This window comes from Mustelus asterias, unplaced genomic scaffold (genome assembly GCF_964213995.1).
Source record: "Mustelus asterias unplaced genomic scaffold, sMusAst1.hap1.1 HAP1_SCAFFOLD_1954, whole genome shotgun sequence".
Taxonomy (NCBI): Eukaryota; Metazoa; Chordata; class Chondrichthyes; order Carcharhiniformes; family Triakidae; genus Mustelus; species Mustelus asterias.
This window is the reverse complement of record NW_027591899.1, coordinates 36610-47500: the sequence shown is the minus strand read 5'-3', so window position 1 is coordinate 47500 and position 10891 is coordinate 36610.

The following is a 10891-nucleotide window of genomic DNA, read 5'->3' as shown; positions in this document are numbered from 1 at the left end:
CCGGCGCGAGGGGCGCCTGTGCGGGCGTGGGGAGTCAATGTGGAGTGCTTGTGAGCACGGGGTGTGTAGTAAGGGTGTTTTCCTGCGCTTGCCCTGCCCCAAAGCACTTGTTTTCCCCCAGACCCAAAGTGAATTGGTTAATGAGTTCCATGTCGAAAAGTGAATTGGTTAATGAGTTCCACGTCGGCTGGCGGCGGCGGTTGGCTTTAATAACCGTAGGCGGGCTTAATGCGCGACTAGGGGAGCAATTTGAAAGTGTGGCCGGCGCGAGGGGCGCCTGTGCGGGCGTGGGGAGTCAATGTGGAGTCCTTGTGCGCACGGAGTGTTGAGTAAGGGCGTGATTCTGCATGTGCCCTGACCCTAAGCATAACCCTAAGCCTAACTCTAAGACTAACCCAAACCCGCGCCCTAACCCTAACACAAAGCCTAACCCTAGCCCGAGCACGAGCCCTCACCCAAACCCTAGCCCTAACCCGAACCCTAACACTAAGCCTAACCCTAGCCCGAGCACTAGCCCTCACCCTAACCCTAGCCCTAACCCTAACCCTAACACTAACCCTAACCCTAGCCCAAACCCTAACCCTAACCGTGGCCCTAACCCTAACCAAAGCCCTAGCCCTAGCCCTAACCCTAACACTAACCCTAACCCTAACACTAACCCTAACCCTAGCCCAGACCCTAACCCTAACCAAAGCGCTAACCCTAGCCCTAACCCTAACACTAACCCTAACCCTAACCCTAGCCCAAACCCTAACCCTAACCCTAACCGTGGCCCTAACCCTAACCAAAGCCCTAACCCTAGCCCTAACCCTAACACTAACCCTAACCCTAACACTAACCCTAACCCTAGCCCAAACCCTAACCCTAACCAAAGCGCTAACCCTAGCCCTAACCCTAACACTAACCCTAACCCTAACCCTAGCCCAAACCCTAACCCTAACCCTAACCCTAACCGTGGCCCTAACCCTAACCAAAGCCCTAACCCTAGCCCTAACCCTAACACTAACCCTAACACTAACCCTAACCCTAGCCCAAAACCTAACCCAAACCCTAACCAAAGCCCTAACCCTCGCCCAAACCCTAACCCTAACCGTGGCCCTAACCCTAACCAAAGCCCTAACCCTAGCCCTAACCCTAACACTAACCCTAACCCTAACACTAACCCTAACCCTAGCCCAAACCCTAACCCTAACCCTAACCAAAGCCCTAACCCTAACCCTAACACTAACCCTAACCCTAACCCTAACCCTAGCCCAAACCCTAACCCTAACCCTAACCGTGGCCCTAGCCCAAACCCTAACCCTAAACCTAACCAAAGCCCTAACCCTAGCCCTAACCCTAACACTAACCCTAACCCTAACCCTAACCCTAGCCCAAACCCTAACCCTAACCCTAACCGTGGCCCTAACCCTAACCCTAACCAAAGCCCTAACCCTAGCCCTCACCCTAACACTAACCCTAACCCTAACCCTAACACTAGCCCTAACCCTAACCCTAACCCTAACCGTGGCCCTAACCCTAACCATAGCCCTAACGCTAGCCCTAACCCTAACACTAACCCTAACACTAAGCCTAACCCTAGCCCGAGCCCTAGCCCTAACCCTAACCCTAGCCTAACCCTAAGCCTAACCCGAAGGGAGCAATTTGAAAGTGTGGCCGGCGTGAGGGACGCCTGTGCGGGCGTGGAGAGTCAATGTGGAGTCCTTGTGAGCATGGAGTGTGTTGTAAGGGCGTGTTTCTGCCTGTGCCTTGACCCTAACACTAACCCTAACCCTAGCGCTAACCCTAACCGTAGCCGTCACCCGAACCCTAACCCGAGCCCTAGCCCTAACCCTAACCCTAACCCTAACGGAGCAATTTGAAAGTGTGGCCGGCGTGAGGGGCGCCTGTGCGGGCGTGGAGAGTCAATGTGGAGTGCTTGTGAGCATGGAGTGTGTAGTAAGGGCGTGTTTCTGCCTGTGCCTTGACCCTAACCCTAACCCGAACCCTAACCCTAACCGCGAAAACATGAACAAACACCGGGGAAGCCATTAACCACCAGCGGGGAGTACATTAAGCAGTTGCCCTTAGTCTCAGGAGCAGCGGGGAACAGATTATCCAACAGCCGGGAAAACATTCACCAACTTCGGGGGAAAACATGAACGAAATATCGGGAAGACATGAACCAACGGCAGGCAAAACACTGGGGAAGCCAGGAACCAACAACGGGGAGTACACTAAGCAGCTGCCCTTAGTCTCAGGAGTAGCGGGGAAGAGATTAAGCAACAGCCGGGAAAAGATCAGCCAACCGCGGCGGAACTCATTAACCAGTTTCCAGGGAACTCATTAACCAGTTTCGTGGGAACTCATTAACCAGTTTCGGGAAAACGTCCAGCAAAGGCGGGGAAAACATGAACCAGCGGCGGGGAAGCCATTGTCCAACAGACGGGAGCACATTAAGCAGCTGCCCTTAGTATCAGGAGCAGCGGGGATCAGATTAAGCAACAGCCGGGAAAAGATCAACCAACCGCGGGGGAACTCATTAACCAGTTTCGTGGGAACTCATTAACCAGTTTCGGGAAAACATCCACCAAAGGCGGGGAAAACATGCACCAACGGCGGGGAAGCCATTGTCCAACAGGGGGGAGCACATTAAGCAGCTGCCCTTAGTATCAGGAGCAGCGGGGATCAGATTAAGCAACAGCCGGGAAAAGATCAGCCAACCGCGGGGGAACTCATTAACCAGTTTCGTGGGAACTCATTAACCAGTTTCGGGAAAACTTCCACCAAAGGCGGGGAAAACATGCACCAACGGCGGGGAAGCCATTGTCCAACAGGGGGGAGCACATTAAGCAGCTGCCCTTAGTATCAGGAGCAGCGGGGTACAAATGAACCAGCAGCGGGGAAAACAACTTCGTGGGAACTCATTAACCAGTTTCGTGGGAACTCATTAACCAGTTTCGTGGGAACTCATTAACCAGTTTCGGGAAAACATCAACCAAAGGCGGGGAAAACATCAAACAACGGCGGGGATGCCATTGTCCAACAGGGGGGAGCACATTAAGCAGCTGCCCTTAGTATCAGGAGCAGCGGGGATCAGATTAAGCAACAGCCGGGAAAAGATCAGGAAACCGCGGGGGAACTCATTAACCAGTTTCCTGGGAACTCATTAACCAGTTTCGTGGGAACTCATTAACCAGTTTCGGGAAAACTTCCACCAAAGGCGGGGAAAGCATCAACCAACGGCGGGGAAGCCTTTGTCCAACAGTGGGGAGCACATCAAGCAGCTGCCCTTAGTCTCAGGAGCAGCGGGGAACAGATTAAGCAACAGCCGGGAAAAGATCAGCCAACCGCGGGGGAACTCATTAACCAGTTTCCTGGGAACTCATTAACCAGTTTCGTGGGAACTCATTAACCAGTTTCGGGGAAACCTCCACCAAAGGCGGGGAAAACATGAACCAACGGCGGGGAAGCCATTGTCCAACAGGGGGGAGCACATTAAGCAGCTGCCCTTAGTATCAGGAGCATCGGTGCACAAATGAACCAGCAGCGGGGAAAACAGCTTCGTGGGAACTCATTAACCAGTTTCGTGGGAACTCATTAACCAGTTTCGGGAAAACATCAACCAGAGGCGGGGAAAACATGCACCAACGGCGGGGAAGCCATTGTCCAACAGGGGGGAGTACATTAAGCAGCTGCCCTTAGTATCAGGAGCAGCGGGGTACAAATGAACAAGCAGCGGGGAAAACAACTCCGTGGGAACTCATTAACCAGTTTCCTGGGAACTCATTAACCAGTTTCGGGAAACCTTCCACCAAAGGCGGGGAAAACATGCACCAACGGCGGGGAAGCCATTGTCCAACAGGGGGGAGCACATTAAGCAGCTGCCCTTAGTATCAGGAGCAGCGGGGTACAAATGAACAAGCAGCGGGGAAAACAACTCCGTGGGAACTCATTAACCAGTTTCCTGGGAACTCATTAACCAGTTTCGGGAAACCTTCCACCAAAGGCGGGGAAAACATGCACCAACGGCGGGGAAGCCATTGTCCAACAGGGGGGAGCACATTAAGCAGCTGCCCTTAGTATCAGGAGCAGCGGGGTACAAATGAACCAGCAGCGGGGAAAAAAACTCCGTGGGAACTCATTAACCAGTTTCGTGGGAACTCATTAACCAGTTTCGGGAAAACGTCCACCAATGGCGGGGAAAACATCAACCAGCGGCGGGGAAGCCATTGTCCTACAGTGGGGAGCACATTAAGCAGCTGCCCTTAGTATCAGGAGCCGCGGGGATCAGATTAAGCAACAGCCGGGAAAAGATCAGCCAACCGCGGGGGAACTCATTAACCAGTTTCCTGGGAACTCATTAACCAGTTTCTGGGGAACTCATTAACCAGTTTCGGGAAATCCTCCACCAAAGGCGGGGAAAGCATCGACCAACGGCGGGGAAGCCTTTGTCCAGCAGTGGGGAGCACATTAAGGAGCTGCCCTTAGTATCAGGAGCAGCGGGGTACAAATGAACAAGCAGCGGGGAAAACAACTCCGTGGGAACTCATTAACCAGTTTCGTGGGAACTCATTAACCAGTTTCGGGAAAACGTCCACCAAAGGCGGGGAAAACATCAACCAGCGGCGGGGAAGCCATTGTCCAACAGGGGGGAGCACATTAAGCAGCTGCCCTTAGTATCAGGAGCAGCGGGGTACAAATGAACCAGCAGCGGGGAAAACAACTTCGTGGGAACTCATTAACCAGTTTCGGGGGAACTCATTAACCAGTTTCGGGAAAACGTCCACCAAAGGCGGGGAAAACATCAACCAACGGCGGGGAAGCCATTGTCCAACAGGGGGGAGCACATTAAGCAGCTGCCCTTAGTATCAGGAGCAGCGGGGATCAGATTAAGCAACAGCCGGGAAAAGATCAACCAACCGCGGGGGAACTCATTAACCAGTTCCGTGGGAACTCATTAACCAGTTTCGTGGGAACTCATTAACCAGTTTCGGGAAAACGTCCACCAAAGGCGGGGAAAACATCAACCAACGGCGGGGAAGCCATTGTCCAACAGTGGGGAGCACATTAAGCAGCTGCCCTTAGTGTCAGGAGCAGCGGGGATCAGATTAAGCAACAGCCGGGAAAGGATCAGGAAACCGCGGGGGAACTCATTAACCAGTTTCGTGGGAACTCATTAACCAGTTTCGGGAAAAACTCCACCAAAGGCGGGGAAAGCATGAACCAACGGCCGGGAAGCCCTTGTCCAACAGTGGGGAGCACATTAAGTAGCTGCCCTTAGTATCAGGAGCAGCGGGGATCAGATTAAGTAACAGCCGGGAAAAGATCAGCCAACCGCGGGGGAACTCATTAACCAGTTTCGTGGGAACTCATTAACCAGTTTCGGGAATACTTCCACCAAAGGCGGGGAAAACATGAACCAACGGCGGGGAAGCCATTGTCCAACAGTGGGGAGCACATTAAGCAGCTGCCCTTAGTATCAGGAGCAGCGGGGTACAAATGAACCAGCAGCGGGGAAAACAGCTTCGTGGGAACTCATTAACCAGTTTCGTGGGAACTCATTAACCAGTTTCGTGGGAACTCATTAACCAGTTTCGGGAAAACTTCCACCAAAGGCGGGGAAAGCATCAACCAACGGCGGGGAAGCCATTGTCCAACCGGGCGGAGCACATTACGCAGCTGCCCTTAGTATCAGGAGCAGCGGGGATCAGATGAAGCAACAGCCGGGAAAAGATCAGCCAACCGCGGGGGAACTCATTAACCAGTTTCGTGGGAACTCATTAACCAGTTTCGGGAAAACCTCCACCAAAGGCGGGGAAAGCATGAACCAACGGCCGGGAAGCCCTTGTCCAACAGTGGGGAGCACATTAAGTAGCTGCCCTTAGTATCAGGAGCAGCGGGGATCAGATTAAGTAACAGCCGGGAAAAGATCAGCCAACCGCGGGGGAACTCATTAACCAGTTTCGTGGGAACTCATTAACCAGTTTCGGGAATACTTCCACCAAAGGCGGGGAAAACATGAACCAACGGCGGGGAAGCCATTGTCCAACAGTGGGGAGCACATTAAGCAGCTGCCCTTAGTATCAGGAGCAGCGGGGTACAAATGAACCAGCAGCGGGGAAAACAGCTTCGTGGGAACTCATTAACCAGTTTCGTGGGAACTCATTAACCAGTTTCGTGGGAACTCATTAACCAGTTTCGGGAAAACATCCACCAAAGGCGGGGAAAGCATCAACCAACGGCGGGGAAGCCATTGTCCAGCAGTGGGGAGCACATTAAGCAGCTGCCCTTAGTATCAGGAGCAGCGGGGTACAAATGAACAAGCAGCGGGGAAAACAACTCCGTGGGAACTCATTAACCAGTTTCCTGGGAACTCATTAACCAGTTTCGGGAAACCTTCCACCAAAGGCGGGGAAAACATGCACCAACGGCGGGGAAGCCATTGTCCAACAGGGGGGAGTACATTAAGCAGCTGCCCTTAGTATCAGGAGCAGCGGGGTACAAATGAACCAGCAGCGGGCAAAACAACTCCGTGGGAACTCATTAACCAGTTTCGTGGGAACTCATTAACCAGTTTCGGGAAACCTTCCACCAAAGGCGGGGAAAACATGAACCAACGGCGGGGAAGCCATTGTCCAACAGGGGGGAGCACATTAAGCAGCTGCCCTTAGTATCAGGAGCAGCGGGGTACAAATGAACCAGCAGCGGGGAAAACAGCTTCGTGGGAACTCATTAACCAGTTTCGTGGGAACTCATTAACCAGTTTCGGGGGAACTCATTAACCACTTTCGGGAAAACTTCCACCAAAGGCGGGGAAAACATGCACCAACGGCGGGGAAGCCATTGTCCAACAGGGGGGAGCACATTAAGCAGCTGCCCTTAATATCAGGAGCAGCGGGGATCAGATGAAGCAACAGCCGTGAAAAGAACAGCGAACCGCGGGGGAACTCATTAACCAGTTTCGTGGGAACTCATTAACCAGTTTCGGGAAAACTTCCACCAAAGGCTGGGAAAACATGCACCAACGGCGGGGAAGCCTTTGTCCAACAGGGGGGAGCACATTAAGCAGCTGCCCTTAGTATCAGGAGCAGCGGGGTACAAATGAACCAGCAGCGGGGAAAACAGCTTCGTGGGAACTCATTAACCAGTTTCGGGGGAACTCATTAACCAGTTTCGGGAAAACGTCCACCAAAGGCGGGGAAAACATCAACCAACGGCGGGGAAGCCATTGTCCAACAGGGGGGAGCACATTAAGCAGCTGCCCTTAGTATCAGGAGCAGCGGGGATCAGATTTAGCAGCAGCCGGGAAAAGATCAGGAAACCGCGGGGGAACTCATTAACCAGTTTCGTGGGAACTCATTAACCAGTTTCGTGGGAACTCATTAACCAGTTTCGGGAAAACATCCACCAGAGGCGGGGAAAGCATCAACCAACGGCGGGGAGGCCATTTTCCAACAGACGGGAGCACATTAAGCAGCTGCCCTTAGTATCAGGAGCAGCGGGGATCAGATGAAGCAACAGCCGTGAAAAGAACAGCCAACCGCGGGGGAACTCATTAACCAGTTTCGTGGGAACTCATTAACCAGTTTCGGGAAAACTTCAACCAGAGGCGGGGAAAGCATCAACCAACGGCGGGGAAGCCTTTGTCCAACAGGGGGGAGCACATTAAGCAGCTGCCCTTAGTATCAGGAGCAGCGGGGTACAAATGAACCAGCAGCGGGGAAAACAACTTCGTGGGAACTCATTAACCAGTTTCGTGGGAACTCATTAACCAGTTTCGGGAAAACATCCACCAAAGGCGGGGAAAGCATCAACCAACGGCGGCGAAGCCATTGTCCAACAGTGGGGAGCACATTAAGCAGCTGCCCTTAGTATCAGGAGCAGCGGGGATCAGATTAAGCAACAGCCGGGAAAAGATCAGCCAACCGCGGGGGAACTCATTAACCAGTTTCGTGGGAACTCATTAACCAGTTTCGTGGGAACTCATTAACCAGTTTCGGGAAAACGTCCACCAAAGGCGGGGAAAGCATCAACCAACGGCGGGGAAGCCATTGTCCAACAGACGGGAGCACATTAAGCAGCTGCCCTTAGTATCAGGAGCAGCGGGGATCAGAGTAAGCAACAGCCGGGAAAAGATCAGCCAACCGCGGGGGAACTCATTAACCAGTTTCGTGGGAACTCATTAACCAGTTTCGGGAAAACGTCCACCAATGGCGGGGAAAACATCAACCAGCGGCGGGGAAGCCATTGTCCAACAGGGGGGAGCACATTAAGCAGCTGCCCTTAGTATCAGGAGCAGCGGGGTACAAATGAACCAGCAGCGGGGAAAACAACTCCGTGGGAACTCATTAACCAGTTTCGTGGGAACTCATTAACCAGTTTCGGGAAAACGTCCACCAAAGGCGGGGAAAGCATCAGCCAACGGCGGGGAAGCCATTGTCCAACAGTGGGGAGCACATTAAGCAGCTGCCCTTAGTATCAGGAGCAGCGGGGATCAGATTAAGCAACAGCCGGGAAAAGATCAGCCAACCGCGGGGGAACTCATTAACCAGTTTCGTGGGAACTCATTAACCAGTTTCGTGGGAACTCATTAACCAGTTTCGGGAAAACGTCCACCAAAGGCGGGGAAAGCATCAACCAACGGCGGGGAAGCCATTGTCCAACAGACGGGAGCACATTAAGCAGCTGCCCTTAGTATCAGGAGCAGCGGGGATCAGAGTAAGCAACAGCCGGGAAAAGATCAGCCAACCGCGGGGGAACTCATTAACCAGTTTCGTGGGAACTCATTAACCAGTTTCGGGAAAACTTTCACCAAAGGCGGGGAAAACATGCACCAACGGCGGGGAAGCCATTGTCCAACAGGGGGGAGTACATTAAGCAGCTGCCCTTAGTATCAGGAGCAGCGGGGTACAAATGAACCAGCAGCGGGGAAAACAACTCCGTGGGAACTCATTAACCAGTTTCGTGGGAACTCATTAACCAGTTTCGGGAAAACGTCCACCCAAAGGCGGGGAAGGCATCAGCCAACGGCGGGGAAGCCATTGTCCAACAGTGGGGAGCACATTAAGCAGCTGCCCTTAGTATCAGGAGCAGCGGGGATCAGATTAAGCAACAGCCGGGAAAAGATCAAACAACCGCGGGGGAACTCATTAACCAGTTCCGTGGGAACTCATTAACCAGTTTCGTGGGAACTCATTAACCAGTTTCGGGAAAACCTCCACCAAAGGCGGGGAAAGCATGAACCAACGGCGGGGAAGCCACTGTCCAACAGGGGGGAGCACATTAAGCAGCTGCCCTTAGTATCAGGAGCAGCGGGGTACAAATGAACCAGCAGCGGGGAAAGCAACTTCGTGGGAACTCATTAACCAGTTTCGGGGGAACTCATTAACCAGTTTCGGGAAAACGTCCACCAGAGGCGGGGAAAACATCAACCAACGGCGGGGAAGCCATTGTCCAACAGTGGGGAGCACATTAAGCAGCTGCCCTTAGTCTCAGGAGCAGCGGGGATCAGAGGCCTGGGGGGCCCGCAAAACGGGTCAATCGCAACTCCATGCGGGCTACCGGCGGCAACTCATTAACCAGCCTCCGGACACTTGTGCCAGAAAATGCAGGTGCCCACCTCGGCGGGACGGATCCACCAACCTCTGCGGGAAACCATGCACCGAGCCTGGCGACCGCCGACCGGATCTGACTTCATAGACTTCCGTCTGTGCTCACATTTTTGCTCTGCGGGCACAGGGAGCCTCCAAGTCGGCAGCACAACCGCACCCTCGGGTGCTGGCTTTTCACTGGTTCACCATTTACTGCCGGCTCACACCTGGGCCACCCTCCCGTGGCCAGAGCCTGAGCCTAGTGCGGCTTAATCTCCCACCGTGCCCCGTTTGATGGACCCTCTCTGCGGCCAGAGGCTAAGTCAAGTTCGGCTAACTCTGCCACCGTGCCCGTCGGCTGGACCATCTCTCTTGCCAGAGACTAAGTCCAGTTTGGTTAATGATTTACCAGAGCTCCGTTCAGCGCGGCCGATGGTCTCAACCATTCCGGCCGCCGGCGGAGCTCCACCCGGGGCTGCAACCGGGTGAGGTCCGGGCCCTCGGTCGTGCCCGTCGGCTGGACCATCTCTCTTGCCAGAGACTAAGTCCAGTTTGGTTAATGATTTACCAGAGCTCCGTTCAGCGCGGCCGATGGTCTCAACCATTCCGGCCGCCGGCGGAGCTCCACCCGGGGCTGCAACCGGGTGAGGTCCGGGGCCCTCGGTCGTGCCCGTCGGCTGGACCATCTCTCTTGCCAGAGACTAAGTCCAGTTTGGTTAATGATTTACCAGACCTCCGTTCAGCGCGGCCGATGGTCTCAACCATTCCGGCCGCCGGCGGAGCCCCACCCGGGGCTGCAACCGGGTGAGGTCCGGGCCCTCGGTCGTGCCCGTCGGCTGGACCATCTCTCTTGCCAGAGACTAAGTCCAGTTTGGTTAATGATTTACCAGACCTCCGTTCAGCGCGGCCGATGGTCTCAACCATTCCGGCCGCCGGCGGAGCCCCACCCGGGGCTGCAGCCGGGTGAGGTCCGGGCCCTCGGTCGTGCCCGTCGGCTGGACCATCTCTCTTGCCAGAGACTAAGTCCAGTTTGGTTAATGATTTACCAGACCTCCGTTCAGCGCGGCCGATGGTCTCAACCATTCCGGCCGCCGGCGGAGCCCCACCCGGGGCTGCAACCGGGTGAGGTCCGGGCCCTCGCTCGAGGGGAAGGCACCCCCGGCCGCGGCCGGTGCCCAGGCCGCCGCTTTTCCGACGGCCGAAAAAGTCGGAAAAACGGCCGAAAATCCGGAGAAATACTAGCCCATTCTGGCCGAACGGCCGTCGGGGCGGCGGCCCGGTGCGGTCCCGGCAGACCTGGGGGCTCGAGCGGGGCCCTG